Here is an 18,413-nt window from a genome sequence, read left to right as displayed (position 1 = left end):
TACTTATGGCAATACTTATTACTGGCATAGATGGGGGGTAGCAATGGGGAACCCCTGGGCTAATAGCTATCTCAATCTGGTACTTCCCAATGGGAAAGGAATGGTTGGATGACACCAGAAACAATTGGACCAATAAACTAATAATGTATAGTAGATTTGTGAATGATATCTTTATTGCATGGGAAGGAAGTGAAACTTCACTTAACAACTTCATCGATTTTTTGAGCATGACAACTACCTTCCTGAAATCCCACGTTAAAAGCTCACATCATGAAATATAATTTTTGGATGTGAAATTGAGTTTAGATCCTATAAAAGGTATTGAAACAATGATATACAGAAAACCTATGTGGTGTAATCATATGCTCCGCTACTCAAGTATGCATCCCAGACATATTTTCCACAATACAGTGGACAATCAAGCAATACGAATATTTAAACTTTGTACTAACAAAGACATTTATTTGATGGAACATGAGAAACTGCTGAATAACTTTATGGAAAGAGGGTATAAAGAAAAAAAGATTACTAAAGGCAAAGAGCTAATATTGAGAATATGTGAACAAAAAGGTAGACCTCATTATTCTAAGAGGAGTGAACAAGAGATGAAGCAGAGTAGAGAATCTGCTTCAAAGAACACAAAGTAAGGTGTACGATCACATATAGCACAGATGATGCAGCGATATGTGGCACCATTAGAAAATATTGGCCGATTTTTAACTTAGATATTAAAATTAAAGATCTGGTAGGAGAAAAAACCCTGCTTTGCATTTAAGAACAAAAAGAATCTAAAGAGGCTTTTATACCAAAAAGATGGAATAGAGATGAGAAATTTTATCGCTCAGGCTGCTCCTACAAGGTCTAACAGAGGTACACACAAATGTGGTTTCTGTAAAGCATGTGCTTGGATTAATACAGAAGATACATTTATACATCCTGTAGCAAACAAGATATATACTTTCCAAGGGCTAGTGAATTGCAACAGCAGGAATTTAGTATATATTCCAACCTGTAGTATCTGCACAGCTTATTATATAGGCAAAATGAACAGTAAATTCAAGGAACGTATTCTTCACCACCTATGTGATATAAGAAACAAGGTAGAAACTAATTCTCTCTACCAACATATCTCTAGATTTGAGATCCACTCTTTTAGATTTATGGCTTTATCAAACATCTAAGAAAGTATATGAGATGGTGACCTAATGAATAAAACAGAAGCTGAAGAAGCAAGGTGGATTATGGATCTGAGAGGAGATCATCCCCGAGGATTGAATGGGGTAGTACCCCAAAAACCTATATTAAAAGAGCGAGGTCTGAGAAATAAAAAGTATATATAATTTGAGCTTTCACTTTAAGGAATGATGTCTTCAGAATGGGAGTGGCAAATGTTTTGTATTAAAAAGGAAGTTTTTCTTACATCTAACAGGATCTGAAGATGGTTAAGCATAACTGAAAACACTTATCCTGTATTTTAACATTTGTTTTACTATTTGTTTTATATAATAAAGAGCTTTTAACAGTCTAACTAGAACTGGGAAGCTTCTACGTAGATCACAAGCTTCTACTCAAACTGCCGTTTATATCAAGTGTGCTTCAGCTGTTTGTATCAAGAGTGTTTCAGTTGCTGTCAACAGTTTAACAGTTCTAATAAGCTTCAACTTAAACTGCTGTTTGTAACAGCTTAACAGTTCTTGTAAGAGCTACCAAGCTTCCACCCTAACTGCAGTTTGTATTAAGAGTGTTTCAGTTATTTGAGAGCAAGAGGTGGCACATTCTGTTCCTAAATGATAGTCAAAGAAGATGGAGTTGTCAACCCAGATGCCCAGGCCACTGATTACTATGTTCAGTTGAAGTACAGTACTACAGTGGCAGCCACTGACTACAAAGTGGAGTGGGGTCTGTAGAAAGAAACTGAATGGGTGGGGCTAAGTGCAATTAGTTTTTTTTTTTTTTTATGGTAGGCCAATGACCTTGAACACTACCTGTGATCATACAATAGATGTGGCCATTCACTTACATCCACAGACTGCCTCAGAACTCATTCTTTGTGGCCAGTTTATTGTCTATATACATCTTAGATTTCAGGCTACAATCAACAAACTCAGCCTTAGGTGAAGTGGAGCCCTAGGCAAATGATGCCATAGTCCTCCCTTTTCCACAATGGTCCATCATGCCCACCCCAGTGCCCCTTCTCTGTTCTCTCCCCAAACTGCTGTAGTAAGTGTGGAGGAAGTAACAGAATTAAGCTGATGTCCTGAGGACTGCTAGGCCTCAGAGGTCATAGAGGTCTAGATGCTCTGGGGTTCATCTTAGAGATTTTTTATTATAACTTTTTGATCAAATAATGGCCTGAACAAAAATCAAGAATAAGGAAGAAATTCAGTCTTAATTTTTTTTTCATTCAAATAAAAGTAAGTTGTGCCTAAAACTTAATGTTCAAAGCTAGCAAAATAGTAGTTCGCAATAATATGAGATGGCAGATGATTGCAAGGGTATATAAATCATAACCAGGAAAAGTGCCTGCTTCCCTACTCTCCAAAATAGATTGTTACCTTCAGAGTGCCCCTCTGGCATTAGGTTGGGATGAACGTAAAAGCACGGATAACCACAGACATTACACAGCTGGGGGGTTTCACAGGGGACCAAAGCACCTGGAGAAAACTACACAGAAAAAGGGAGTACATGGGGGCTCCCCACAATTGTTGCAAGGACAATGGTCTCAAATTACATTTAAAAAAATTAGCATAGTTCATTTTGGTAAAGAAAACTGCTTCAATTAACATATAAGAGATACGCCACTCCAGTCAGACATTGTTGTAAGGGATCTGGGTACTCTTACTAATAATTCCTTATCAATGACCATCACATCTCCACAGTAGTTTAAAACGCCTTTTATCTAGCTCATCTAATTTCCAAAAGTATTCCTACTAGATCCAAAGATGTCTTAATTCCCCTTATCAGACCCATCATTGAATATAATACACCTTTTGGTATGTATTTGTCAAACATATCACACAACTTAAGAGACTTCAGAGATTCATAACTGAAAAAAAATAATTGGCCTCAAAATCTTAGTTATCAGTAGAGACTAGATGCCCTTTCCCTGTACTCAGTCTCTTACAGACTCTTCCATTCGTGCCATGAAAGATCCAACCCTATTTGATCTCCTATTCTTTTGCAGAACTAATGGTACATCACATACTTAAAGAAACTAAACATTCATCATTAGAGAAATAAGACATATTGTCATGATAGAGTCATATCTCACCATATATCTCACCTCTTGAACAAACTTTCACTATATGTCAAGCAGAGTAGCATTCTTGCCAAGACACACATTCAATGTATTCGTTTTTCTGGGTTTTCATGTTAGGATATTTTTTATTGACTTCACCATCTGATCTGATCCTACAATCACCTCCCTCTCTCTAAACTTCTAACTTTTTTCTTCTTTAGTCCTTACCTCCCCCTATCCACAGCTGTTGCCTGCCATTACCAAGTTGCTCTCCCGCTACTACTCTAACTATTTTTCATACCCTTCCCCTCTCTACCTCTGTATTGACATTTGTTCACCCCTGCCTTTTAGTCCATAACTTTCCCACTGTCTGTAGGACTCCTACAACTAACCAACTTTCTTTTCTTTTCCTTAATTTAGGCAGTTTACCCTGTCAGTCCAATGAAGAATGGTGCAGTTCTCCCCTCCATCAAGCTTTGAACATCAACACCTCTTCACCTCGGCCACTTCAACCCAGCTAACTTCAATCACAGATTAATGTATGTATTTTACTCTGTGCTCCTGCAAATATATGTTTACTAGCTGTAGCTCACACACCTCCAACCTAACCTAATCTCTCCTACATGACTTATACTCCTCTGCCCATCTAACCTACTTTAGCTCTTCCTGGTTTCTGTTGTTTGCTTTTTGCTGTTTCTCTAATAAATAACATTGACAATATTTAGCTGTAGCACTTATGCATGGCTTTTCTGATTGTTTTTTTCTTAAATGTCATTTTCCTGCGGTCCTCCATCTTCAATACCTACTTTATCAATACCATTAACAAACTTATGCCAACTTCCATCCCAACCAATCCTTCACCTCCGACCACCCCCATAGTATAGAACCGCCCTTTCTCACTAAATCCAATCCTACTAGTTACATTAACTTCTTCTCAAACTTAAACCTTGTTCTCCATCAGTGGACAACATAGGCATCGGAAGCTGTTGAAGACTGGAGGGGGCAGAGGGTGACAGGGACACTTAGTGATCTAAAAAGGGCAATTTTTTTAAAACTATTTACCGTGAAAAGCCGAAAGACACAAACAAACAAAACTACCACAACATAGGTTCACTTAGAGGACAGTTTAAGCTTAGCCAATTCCCTTTTGGTACTTGAATTAACATTTCCTGATTGGTCTTACTTATTCCATGGCTGATAATTGTATGTTAGCCCTAGTAAGAATAACTGTGATCATACCATAGATAATTTGAGGGGGACCCATGTAAGGGATGCAGCATTTAAAAACTGCTTCTATCCATTAGTGGCACTTGGTGCAATCCTGGAGTACATTCTCTATTACCCATCCTTAGATCCAAGTTGCATTTGAATATGGACAGATGAGCTTTGTTTTAATGTTATGGATAGTCTGTTCTGGAACAGTGGTAGCCTCTGTGATATATATCCATCTCTCCACAGCATTCAGTTTAGATACCTGGCCTGAGTATTTCTGATGCCATTTGACTTGCTGATGTTCAGTAGGTCCATCTGTATTAGGTTGGAGGATGCCTTATATGCCAGACACATCACCTCTAAGCACTCTGTAGGATACTGAGTATAGTGATAAATCTTTGAGGTGATCCATGCAAGACCCATTGTTTAGGACTTGTATCTTTTTAGTAACGTATCTCTGTGGATATTCCAACTGTTGCATGGGTCTGGACAGATACATGCCAAAGTGGTCATTATACAAAATGATTGACCTACTGAGGGCTTTGTAAAGAGGAACAATAACATCTCTAGGTCTAGTCACAATCAATTTGTTTATAAGGTGTGCAATATAGAAAGACTTTCTTATGACTCTGGGCACATGCTGGTCAAAAGTTAGGCCACTGTACACACAAGTTCCCAAATACCAAACAACTGGGTCAGTTCTCAGTTTTCTTTCTGAAAGAATAAGGGTAGACAACCGCAGAGCCAAATGCTTACTGGACTGACTGAGAGAACAAAAGGAGTGGTGCTTGCTTAGGTTATTAGAACAGAGATGGAAAACTTAAAGTGAAAGTCGGCGATATTATCCAAATACATCCTGAGTGATTGCAGTACAGACATTCACAGCTGGAATCCATTTAAACTTGGATAGACAGATAAATGCAACAGATCGTCATTTTATGAACAGCATTTTTGTAAATAAAAATGAATATTCAACTTATGTAAGTCCTAAACAGATTGGATTTTAAACTGGATAAGAGACAACTTGGCATGTTAAGTTTGCGCATATAGCAGGTAATGTATAAACTTGGAAGAGGGGAGTATTCCAAGGTACTTGTTTTGATCACAATGGACATCACTATCCATCCAAGCTACACTGATTAAGGATTCCTATCATTCCACCAATCAAACAAATGATCAAATCCCAAAAGATCAACTCCAGAATGTAGAAACAAAAAAACTGAAAATCATGCACAGCCAAAAAACTTTAAACGTTGCTTATATATGGGGGTGTGCCTTCTGTACTCACCATGTGGAAGGCTGCTCCCCCCCACATCCCCTGCTAGCTACACATACTAACTCTGAGATTACACTGCAGTGTGGAAAAGGCAAAAACCCACTCCCTGCTATACAGTGATCACAGACAAAAAGCTATCGGCATTTGTTGAACTTCTGATATTTTGTCTAAACATGCCAATATTATATGCATTCAACATTCTGAGCAACCAAAGCAATGAATGGTACCCCTGATTACATATGAACAGAACATTGATTTGCATATATCGAACTGAAAATAAAGGGGTTTTAAAAAATTTCCTTTTTAAAAGGGTTTTGGATCCTTTTTGGGGCAAAAAAAAACCCCCAATTGGGGTTTAGGCCCCTTTGTTATTCTTTTTTTTGGGGGGAAAAAAAAAAATGTTATCTCTGGGGGGGGGGATTATTCCAAAAAAAAACTTTTTTTTTTTTTTTTTTTTTTTTTTTTTTTTTGATTTTTTTTTTTTTTTTTTTTTTTTTTTTTTTTTTTTTTTTTTAAAATTTTTTTTTTTTTTTTTTCTTTTTTTTTTTTTTTTTTTTTTTTTTTTTTTTTTTTTTTTTTTTTTTTTTTTTTTTTTTTTTTTCTCTTTTTTTTTTTTTTTTTTTTTTTTTTTTTTTTTTTTTGGGGGGGGGGGGGGGGGGGGGTGGGGGGGGTGGGGGGGGGGGGGGGGGGGGGGGGGGGGGGGGGGGGGGGGGGGGGGGGGGGGGTGGGGGGGGGGGGGGGGGGGGGGGGGGGGGGGGGGGCCATGTTTTTGGAGGGGTACATGCAAATTCATTCCAAAAGGATGCAAATGAGGTTTTAGGAGGCAAAACCCATCCTAAGGGGTTTTAGTCAAAATGTATAGTTGCAATGAGACTTTCTAAACCCCGGGACATGCGTAAAAAAAGGTAAATGACCACAGTCCAAGGGCCAAAATGGGCCATTAAATTCCCGAGAAAATAAAAAATTTATATTTTTTTAAAAAAAGGATGTTTAAACGGGAAAAAACGGGTCCTTATAAAACATAAAATGAAGGTTATAAACCCACAAATGTGGGTTTCATGCAATACATGGAATGACAATGCAGGGACCAGCAGACCAAAACAACATGGCCACCGTGTAGTGGTTGCTAAGGGGAAGCTGAGTCTAAGATATGTAACTAAGCATTAGTAGGCAATCTCATGTAAATGAGGGTTAGGATACTGAATCTCACAGTCACATCGCAAATGAGCACAGTCTGAGTAGTGTAAGAGATACATAAGGGGGAGGAATAGAGTAGGAGATAGGTGACATCACAGGGGGGAATGGTAGAAAGAAATGCAGTTCATAGGAGGCCAGTGTAACATGACAGATGACAGACACAGATCATGGAAAGAGGTGTGCCACTAGATAAGTCATGGAAAGTCAAGAAATGGAAGGTGTACACTGTTACTTACACCAAAGTTTCCTGCTGGGCATGCATGCGCACGTGTGCACACCATGAAGCACGAGTAGGGCAGTGTGCACACGTGTAAGGCAGACAGAGCATGTGGGAGCGTGTTGGGAGATGTTTAATGCTGTTTGCGCGGGTTTGCGCGCGTGTAGGGCAGGCTGAGTATGTTGGAGGCTGTTGGCAGACGTGTAACAGTGTTTGAGGTGGTACAGCGTTTTAACCCGAATAAGTAGATTCTGAACCGTGTAAGCACGTGTGCGTGCGTGTAAGCCACTTTGAGTGTGTTTCTGATGGTATGCGCATTGCTCCCCCCTGAGGAAACAGAGAGGAAAAAGGAAGCAACAGAATTAATAGGAAGCTAGCAGGGATAACTGCTGAAGCTAGCAGGTGAAAACAATTAGAAGCAGGCAATTACACAGGCAGAATAGTAGCCCAGCCCAGCACTTAAAACTCTGCAAATAGTAGTGCAGGATGTTTCTCTTAAGAGACACTGCAAGACAGGAGTAAGCCAATAGAAGTGAAAACTGAAAAAGCTTAACTCAGAGCAGAAATGTTAGGGGCTGCCATTGCTGTCATAATGAGACATAGGCGACTTGCTGAGGGTGGTGACAATGCAGATGGTGCCAGACAACCCACAGTGAGGAGACGGAGAAGAGTGTACAGGCCCAGGGTCACCTACCACGGGTTACATGAGCTGGAGAAAGTAGAGCGCTATAGAGTGGACAGAGAGCTCCTGCAGCAAATTGTTGAGCTGTGCAGGCCACACCTCACACACAGAACCAACAGAGGGGAACCCATCCCAGTGGAAACCAAGGTATGTGTTGGCCTAAGAATACTAGCAACAGGTACCTTCCAGAGACCAACTGGCGATATGATGGGGATATCACAGGCATCAGCCTCCAGGGTACTGCACCAGTTCCCGGATGCCATGTCAGCACATTCGGTGATCATGTATATTTCCCCAATGCCCGTGAGGTATTGGCCAGCAATATGCGTCTCTTCCAGCAAATAGCGGAATACCCTGAGGTAGTGGGTGCAATAGACTGCACGCACATACACATCAAAGCACCAGCCGGTGAGCGGGGTAGGGCTTACATTAACCGCAAGGGCTTCCCCTCCATCAACCGCCAGGTCGTGTGTGATGCCCAGGGCATAATAATGAATGTGTGTGCTGGCTTCCCTGGGAGTTACCACGATTCCCACATCTGGCATTTGACTCAGCTGTACCAGACATTTGCCAATGGGGACATCCCACACAGACACCTAGTGGGGGATGCAGGTTATGCACTGGAGCCGTGGCTGATGACACCCATCAGAAACGCACACACACCTGAACAGGAACACCATAATGAGGCACACGCACAAACACGTAATGTAATAGAGTGTGTGTTTGGGCTGCTCAAGTCACGGTTCCGGTGTCTGGACACATCTGGTGGAGCCTTGCAGTACACACCAACTACATGTACCCAAATTGTCATGGTATGTGCTATGCTACATAATATGATCTTTAAAACAGCTGCAGCAGGACCAGCATAGGGACGGGCCAAACAGCCCCCACCATTGCCAAGGCCATCACAGGCAGGCGTGACTCGGAGGAGGAACAACCTGAGCCTGCCCCAGTAGGCAGAAGGAGGCATGCCCAGTATGCCCTGGCCTTGGCAAAGAGGCAATGCATAGCACATACACTGGCTCAGTAGGAACCCTGGGAATGATACCCCCTCTGACTCACTCAAATAATAACATGGATGCCTAAAATGACATGACCTGCTCACAAACATGTACAGGAAGTGTAATATGTGCATCCGACAGAGGCAGCCCTGCAGCACCACCTGAGGCATGAATGCCATGTGTTAAGTAATGTAACACCATGTACTATATGCACACATGAGCACTCTGACTAACATCCACCCTCACCAAGCATGAAGCCACAAAATTACGATGGGATGATCAAGTGCAATAACTGGCTGAAGTAATGCAGTTAGTCAAAGGGGAGCCAATGTGTTTCAGGCTGGGAAGACATGTGGAGCATGACATGATGCACCACCTGCTAGGGGTGGCGTGCACCTATCATGCCATGCCCCATGGATACTGGCAAAGGCTGTCAGTACCCACAGCATGCCCTGAATAGGTAAGTCTCAAAACACAAACCCACCTTCATAGGTTCTACAAGGGATAGGAACCTAGATGTAATGCTACCCAATGACAGATGTCTAAACAGCAAGATGTGTGCAGTGTAAATGCACACAGTATGGAGAATGTAGATACCAGTCCTGTAATAGAGAACTGGGTCAAGGCTCACATCAGCACCCTAACACTAACAGGTCACACCTCATACTGTGCTGTACAGCCGCAAAACATGGAACAAGCTACAAAAGGAGGGTGACTAGCAAGAAATGACAAGGATAACCATACTCCCATGTTGGTACCACAACAAGAAGCAGCATGGATTAGCCATGGTCAAATACCAATGGCTAAAACCGCCTCCCAGTATATAGCCTGCTGCAGACTACTGTCCTAATACCAGGAACTGCACCTGGCCTATGTTGGAATACATGAATATATCAAGCCCCCCAAACCACATTATATTGCTTGACTGAAAATACCCAGACATACACCGGGAGCATTATACTAGTACCAACACAGTAGGAGAAAATTACCCAGAATCCATAAACCAAAATGCCCAGGAACAATGTACCACTCCCACAAGAGGGTAAGCATACTGGATGTGATAATCAGCAACATGTGTACTGGATGGCAAGATGAGAAGTGTACCCCTCACTGGTAAGACCAGACCATAGAGTAATCACACTGGATATACACATCCTGACCCCAGTCCCTGGCCAGAATACCACAGTGAAAAACATGTGTAAAGCATAGGTTGCAGCCCTCAAAACCGATGTTGAATCCACAAAAGGCCCTGTGCAAGTGCAGAATATGGGACACACCACAGAACATGTTATACAGGCATTCCATGAACACAGCCAGGAATGCTTGGAGTATGCAATCACAAATAACAACACACAATGCCATACACGCAGGCATCTGGCATGCCGGACTCCAGCCATTACCAAACCATGCATGAGAATGAGGAAGCTACCACATGATAGAGCAAACATAAAAAGGGAAGTAATCACTGACCAGTACTATGGCAATAACATATGTCCACACATACAATCCACTAAGTCCAGCCACAACAAGTAGAATCTGTGAATCCAGAGGCAATGTGACACCAGTCCCAAGTACACAGACAACCACAACACCCCCCAATAAATACAAATATATGTGATAGATGCATCCATGTATCCAAACCAGCGGTTGAGCTCCACCAACTCAGTACTGTCAAAACTAGTCAGGAGGAGAAGGTAACCACCTACACCACAAACCCAGTCCCACATAGACCTACCACAACTGTAAACCAAACACATAAACACAGACAAATATTCCCGGAGGCCTTAATTACAAACACACCACACCAACAGAAGCCTCCAAAGCAGATCACAAGCAACCACAACCTTCAAATATAGCACATGCAACTAATAGTACGCAAAGCTGGTGTGCCAAACAGTCACAGGCCAGAAGGAGAAACAACATGCCTGATACAGTCGTAATAGGTGTCTGTATAGGCAGACACACTGCTGTCCCACTCACCAGACTGAACAAGGGAAAGGGTAGAGTAAGCTGCCTGTAGGCTGCCACAAAATGCCACATAACACAAGTACGCAGGTCACCCCAAAGCAAGCAGAAATATGATGCACTCAATGTCCATGCTGGTGTGAATTACCTGAGATGTACCTCCCTGGTCAACATGAAAAGAGACATGGATGGTCCCTCTGAGTATGTACCCCAGGCGGTATGACACTGGCTGTGTGCAGCATCCAACCCTCACCAAGAATGATGCCACAGTACAAACACAGAATGCTCATGTTTAACAGCTGGCACAGTTACAGCTGTCAGTCCAAGAGGGTCTAATGTCTGTCTGCTTGAGATGTCAAGCATGACAAGCCATGCTGCTGTTCCAGGGATGGCTTGCACCTGTCACCCGTGTGCGTCTGGATACTGGATAAGGCCTTTGCCGCCTCCATAGAGCCGTATGTAGGCAAGGCCAAAAAGACTACCCACCACCCTAGAAAACATAAGTGGTAGGAAACATAAGGGTAATGCTGACCAATGCCAGATGTGTAAACTGCAATATGCATGCCCCTGAGGCACTTCCCATTATGGAGATCATTGATGTCTGTGCAGTGACAGAAGCCTGCTGCAAGCCTAGTGATAGCACACCAACACTACTAGGTTATACCACATATCATGTGTTATGGCCCCAACACCTGCACCAAAACATCAAAGGAGGGGGAGTATCCATATGCAACACAGACACCCATATTGCCAGGTAACTGACAATGCACAAAGCAGCGGAGACCACCCATGTGCACATAACTGTAGTCAAAACTGCTGTACAGTATGTAGCATGCGAAAGACCACACTCTCACACACAAGAACTCCACCCAGACATCCTGAAGACACTGGACAGTATGAATGTCCCACCAAATACCAGACAAGGTACACACAAATTACCACATAGGTGTCAAACCATTATGTATGCAAGGAGTAATCAGGGACCTAGGGACACAGGTCGACATTAATCTGTCATGTGACACCCACAATGCCAATGTGGCTATGAAGATTGTCGATATTGGACACCGTATCATGAAAGGATTCACATCAACATCAACAGAGGTCACTGTGCCGCTGTACTGTTCCCTTATCAGACCCATAATCTAGTACAATGACTCATATGGGATGTACCGTACGTGACACCTGCAGCGGGTTGGAAGACCTCATAGTTACCCCACCAACAGGATAAAGGGTGTGAAATATATGTCATATGCTGCCTGGCTGTAGACACCTCAGCTGACTGCAGTCACAGACTGCCTACACAGAGGCATTGTATGTCTGTTGTACAAGGCCATGTCCAACACAGGAGTAATGGACATGCTCCACCACAGGAAATCAAAGTCATTGGAGCTGTGAGAGTCACAGATGTCAGCCTCAACACATAACGAAATAAGATGTGCTGGAGGGACAGATACATAACCCAGAGGGTCCCCACACCCAGAAACAGGATCCCAATCCATGGTAGGCAGAGCCCCTCACTGACACCCCTCAACAGGAATATTGCCAAGTGGATGGATGACCGTACATGTAAACTGGGGGTCCTCACTGTGTCACGACCAGACAGAGACACAGTGAAGAACTTCATAAATGGCCATAATTGAACATAGCAAGGGGTGGCGAAAGACACACACACTCTGGCTAGGCTTACTAATGGTCTAGGGTGTATAGCCTAGCATGAACCCATGAACCTATGAAGATACAAAACGTACAGGACACTAAGGATAATCACAAGGGTTACCCAACTGATGGTAGGAACCATGTTGGGCATCCACAGATATGCTCCGAATCACACAGATATTACAAACAACATACCAAACACACACACATATTGCTAACATACAACCTGTCAGGTGCAGTGCAAACCCCCCCCCCCCCAGAGTGCAAAATACCTATCCCAGCAGACTGATGGTCCCCTGACATTGCAGATGCTGAGGTAACAGCCATCATCTGCAAAGCAGAACACACAGCAACAAAGGTATGTGATGGTGTCCTGTGCTGAGGCCAACATGGACTCCAAGAATAATGGAATGCCAAATCACACTACTGCCCAATGTCAGCCTTACCACAGAATATGTACCCAAAGAGCAGTGTACAACAACAGTGGTCCATCACAACAAAGGTGTTGCTTGAATGGATACTCCAAACTACCACCCCAGGATCCTGACAAGCTTGTTCTGCACAGCTATGGAAAGGATCAGTATGTACCGCAGACAGAAGGCTATTGTGGACCTACTGATACTGGACCCTACACAGTGTGGCTGTCGTAACTGCAGAACCTGCCTCTAAACATGTCTGACCCATTTGAAGCAGTCATTAAGGTCATTGATGAGGGCAATGTGGTCCTCACAGTGTAGCTGGACCGTGCACATGCTTCTAGACAATACCGTACGAGTTCAGTATGGATATGTTCACCAGCTTAAATATATGCCCCTATGTCAGTAGAGGGGTTGCAAACCAGACCAAGGACAGAACTGACATGGTCAGACATGCCGCATCCATATCAGACTACAAAGCGGATATGAGTGGCATCCCACAAGGCCTGGTCTTGCCCCCCCCACCCCCGTTCTGTATATATGTCCCATAGGTATAGGCCAACATGCAAGGACTGTGACTGAACATGTATGCAGAGGAGTACAAACAGCCCACCATATCCGACCCCCAGCTGACACAAGCAACCCACAAAAGGGCCACCTACAAACAGACAACTGTAGCCATAGCCATGTCAGCAAGCTAATTGCAGAACTGTGTATAGACAACCACCATGGATATACAGTAAGTGCCCACAAATTACCACACAGGTGTCAACCCATGAGGTACCTAACATGTAATGTGAGACCTGGGTACAAAAGGTGATAGATATCCTGCACTGGACAAACATGTGGCTGTAGTGTTACCAGAAACATCTACTACATACCCACCCAAACATGAAGGTTGGCAGATGTAGATAAGGGAACTCACTGTGGCTCTGCAGTCATCCTCCATCAGCATCACAAGTGACTACAATAGCCCCTGTGGGATATACCACAGCAGACACCTCCATCAGCTGTAAAGTCCACAACAGTACCCCACCAGGAGTAGCAAAGAGCATGAACAGATGCCATGTGTAGCCTGAGTAAACAAACTGCAGCCCCACACACCGCCATACTTCCCAGCTACAGGAAAGCTGTGCCTGATGTATGAAGCCATGTCCAACCTGGAATGAATGAACATGTTGCACCTTGTACAATCTGAATGGCAGTGAGCTATGCACATGAGAGACCTGAACCCCAGCACTGACATACATAGGACAAGCTGTACAGAATGATCCATAACACAGAAGGCACCCCCACTCTTCAGTAAACTCCTGGTACAGGTCAGCCAGAGAGTCACATATCGACACCCCTCAAGAGGAATCCTGATGAGTGGATGGGAGATGGTAGGCTAACCCTGGGTATCACTGTTATGTCAGAGGTAGACGGAGGCACAGTATACTAACCATGACATATGTCATGGCAAACTCCAGTTACAATGTGTGTGAAGGACAAACACACCCTGTGACTAGCATCAGAAATGGCCTAGGGAACATCGCTAATGTTTGCCAATGTCCACCCATGTTGTGGAATACACTAGCAATGTTGGACGAGCCTGGTGTATGTAGTCCATATCTGAACATATTGCAACATGGTCATATGTGCACAACTGGCCCCTACACAGTCTGTTGTGCTCACTATGAAGATGTCAAGCAGTCATAGGACTAAAGCCCAGGATACTGTCCACCACAGTGAAAGTACTGAACCAGTACACTATACGGTACTACAGTGTTAGGTCATTATGAAAGTATGTTGAGAACTGTCTGCAAAGTATCCCATGCAATCCCTGCAGGTACAGTATAATCCCTGTTGTGGCAGACATGAAGCAGTTGGCCAGTTAGTACACAACATGACACCCAACACACAACCATAAACGTGAGATATTGTTGAAGTTCACACACACCCAAATATGTGGTGGACTTCAGAGTGCAACATATGGAAAGCTCACACTGGGCATGCTCGCACACTTTGATAAATGAGGCATATGTCAGACAACATGCCATGGAAAGGCTGAACTGGGCATGCTCACACACTTAGGCCATATCTCCATTTAGCAGTTGGCCACACATATCTGGTATTTATACGTGTCAGTCCAGGAACCAACCACAACACAGCAATCAGCCCAGTGCACACAGTAAATGACTACAGAGACATAAGTGATATAGTGGATCCGTCATATGCAAACATCTTCCACAGATACACAAGTTGGTCATAGGAACAGGGAATGCTATGGCAATAAAGACCTGCAAACAGTAGAACAGCACAACAAATATTGTGCATCCGACAATTGAACATATGGGTGTAGAGGTCAATACTAGGCTTGTTGCCCTAGGGAATGACAGCTCAGCCAGAGTGTGCTTGGCATCTGCATCCCCAGGACAGTAGGCTACTGTGCCACTGTAAAGTAGGTCACAGAAGGCAACATGTGAGGCTAGTGAGCTGTGCCTCTGTCAAGCAGGGGCACCGTGGAGGTCCCAGGGATTGAATGTGCTAAGCCACAGCCATGTTGTCGGTGTGTGCTGTGAGAGGGTTGCTGAGGATCTCTGACAGTAGGTGTCCGTCAATAACAGACTGAGGGGAGCCTATCTGCATTCTCTGGACGATTCCACTGTCAACACTGTGTTGTAATGAGTATGTGTGAATGAAGTGCCGTGCCGTAACTGTTCACAGATGTCCTCCCTCTGTGGGCTACAGCTCTGCAATGTATTAGGTCACTCTGTCTGTTGTACGGCGCATATATGGCTGGTGTACAGCTGACAGGTGTCTTGTTGTGGAGCAGTCATGGGTATATGTGGGATAGCATGACCAATGCAAACCATACACATGCTCATAGAATGCAATTGTCAAGGATTATGCTGAGTGGCCAGTATAGTCCCCCAGCATGGGTCCTCTGAAGTCGTCCACCCCAGTCTACACAAGTGTAGAGTCTGCTTGTGCTAAATACAGTTTGTGTGCAGTGACAACCTTGCCTGGGGTGGAGATGGGATATGGATGTCCAGGGAAAGGTGGGTATGGTCAGATATCAACAATGGGGGTCTACCTCTGGTGTGGAACAGTGAGTACCCACGTTGCAGATGGACAGGTGCAATATGTATTCCCCCATGGGGCTGTGGTGTGTGGTTCTGCCATAGCACAGGGACCCAAAATTTGTAGTGGGTGTAGGGTAAAATGGTAGAGGCCTGAGTAGTTCTCACACACAATATGCCTGTACCTGATGTTAACAACTGGAATGGTGTATGTGAACACCTGCATATCCTGGCACTGTTCCCAGGGAAGCTAAGTGTGTGTCCTGGATGTGGGTGTGGTGTTCTGGACTGGTTGTGTTGTGTGTTACAGGTCCTGTGGTCCCAAAGCATGGTATAGAACATAACCTGCCAGTGCGATGTGCATATCTGACCTTGACGTATGTGGCTGCAAATGCATATATATGCTATCCCCCACCTGACAGGTAGTACTACATGTACATACCTCTGTAGAAATAAAGATGTCAGCACCCTATAAATACTACAGGTGCAGAACAAATGCCCAGTAATTCAGATAGTGCGCTCTGCTAATGCGTTTCCCTCAAGTGTCATAATATAGTTAGGTAGGGGTTTGAATCCTGCAAATGCTCAGTGTGGGTGGGTGAGTGGGGTTTGTGTGTGTGAAAGGCTGTGAGAGGGAAATGTCCCATTTGGCAACTGGGAAAACACACTACAGGATGCACATTCCCCTTTCTAAACACTGATGATGTCAGCACCCTATAAGTACAGCAGGAGAAGTGAAACCTCCTAGTAATGCGAATAGCGTGCTCCGCTAATGCGTCCGTCTCAAGTGTCATAACATAGTTAGGTAGGGGTTTGAATCCTGTACATGCTCAGTGTGTGTGGAGGGGGTTAGTGTGTGTTCAAGACTGTTTGAAAGAAGTATCCCTTTTGCCAACTAGGAGAATACACTACAGGATGCACATTCCCCTTTCTAAACACTGATGATGTCAGCACCCTATAAGTAAAGCAGGAGAAGGAAAACCTCCCAGTAATGCGAATAGCGCGCTCTGCTAATGTGTCCGTCTCGAGTGTCTTAACATAGTTAAGTAGTGGTTTGAATCCTGCAAATGGCAAGTGTGTTTGGATGAGGGGGGTTAGTGTGTGTGCAATTTTGTGTGAGGGAAATGTCCCTTTTGGCAACTGGGAGAACACACTACAGGATGCACATTCCCCTTTCTAAACACAGATGATGTCAGCACCCTATAAGTACAGCAGGAGAAAGGAAGCTTCCCAGTAATGTGAATAGCACGCTCTGCTAATGTGTCCGTCTCAAGTGTCATAACATAGTTAAGTAGTGGTTTGAATCCTGCAAATGGCAAGTGTGTGTGTTTGGATGAGGGGGGTTAGTGTGTGTGCAATTTTGTGTGAGGGAAATGTCCCTTTTGGCAACTGGGAGAACACACTACAGGATGCACATTCCCCTTTCTAAACACAGATGATGTCAGAACCCTATAAGTACAGCAGGAGAAGTGAAGCCTCCCAGTAATGTGAATAGCGCAGTCTGCTAATGTGTCTGACTCGAGTGTCATAACATAGTTAGGTAGTGGTTTGAATCCTGCAAATGGCACGTGTGTGTGTTTAGATGAGAGAGGTTAGTGTGTGTGCAATTTTGTGAGGGAAATGTGCCTTTTGGCAACTGGGAGAACACACTACAGGATGCACATTCCCCTTTCTAAACACTGATGATGTCAGCACCCTATAAGTACAGCAGGAGAAGGGAAGCCTCCCAGTAATGCGAATAGCGCACTCTGCTAATGCGTCTCTCCCGAGTGTCATAATATAGTTAGGTAGGAGTTTGAAACCTGTAAATGGCATGTGTGTGTGTGTTTGGATGTGGGGACTCTGTGTGTGTGCAATTCTGTATGAAAAACATGTGCCTTTCTGAAACAGGGGATCACACTACATGAATGCACATTACCCTTTCCAAACAGTGATGATGACAGCACCCTATACATACAGCTTGAAAAGAAACATCTGCCAGTGCTCAGAATAGCGCAACCTGCTACAGCATCACTCTCAAATGCTCTAACATATTTAGGTAGGGGTTTGAAACCTGCAAGTGAGTGTGTGTTTGGATGTGGGGAGTTTGTGTGTGCATTTCCGTATGAAAAACATGTTAGTTTTGGCAATCAGGAGATTACACTACCTGATGCACATTACCCTTTCAAAATACTGATGTTGTCAGCACCCTATAAGTAAAGCCAGAGAAGAGGAACTATCTAGTAATCAGAATAGTGCACTTTGCTAATGCGTATCTCTCACGTGTCGTGACTTAGTTAGGTAGAGGAATGAATCCTGCAAGTGTGCGTGTGTGTGTGGGGGGGGTAGTAGGGTGTGTGTAAATGCAAGTGTGAGAGAACAGATCCTTTTGGCAAATACTACAATACACCAGATGCTGCATATTCCCCCAGTAAACACAGGGGATGTCACCACACTATCAGCACAGCCAAACAGGGCTAGTTGGCTAGTAATGCCAATAGTGCTCTGCTAC

Source organism: Protopterus annectens, chromosome 7.part0 (genome assembly GCF_019279795.1).
Source record: "Protopterus annectens isolate FY-2018-M chromosome 7.part0, PAN1.0, whole genome shotgun sequence".
NCBI classification, from domain to species: domain Eukaryota; kingdom Metazoa; phylum Chordata; order Ceratodontiformes; family Protopteridae; genus Protopterus; species Protopterus annectens.
The sequence above is the reverse complement of the archived record's forward strand: the minus strand, read 5'-3'. Positions refer to the sequence as shown.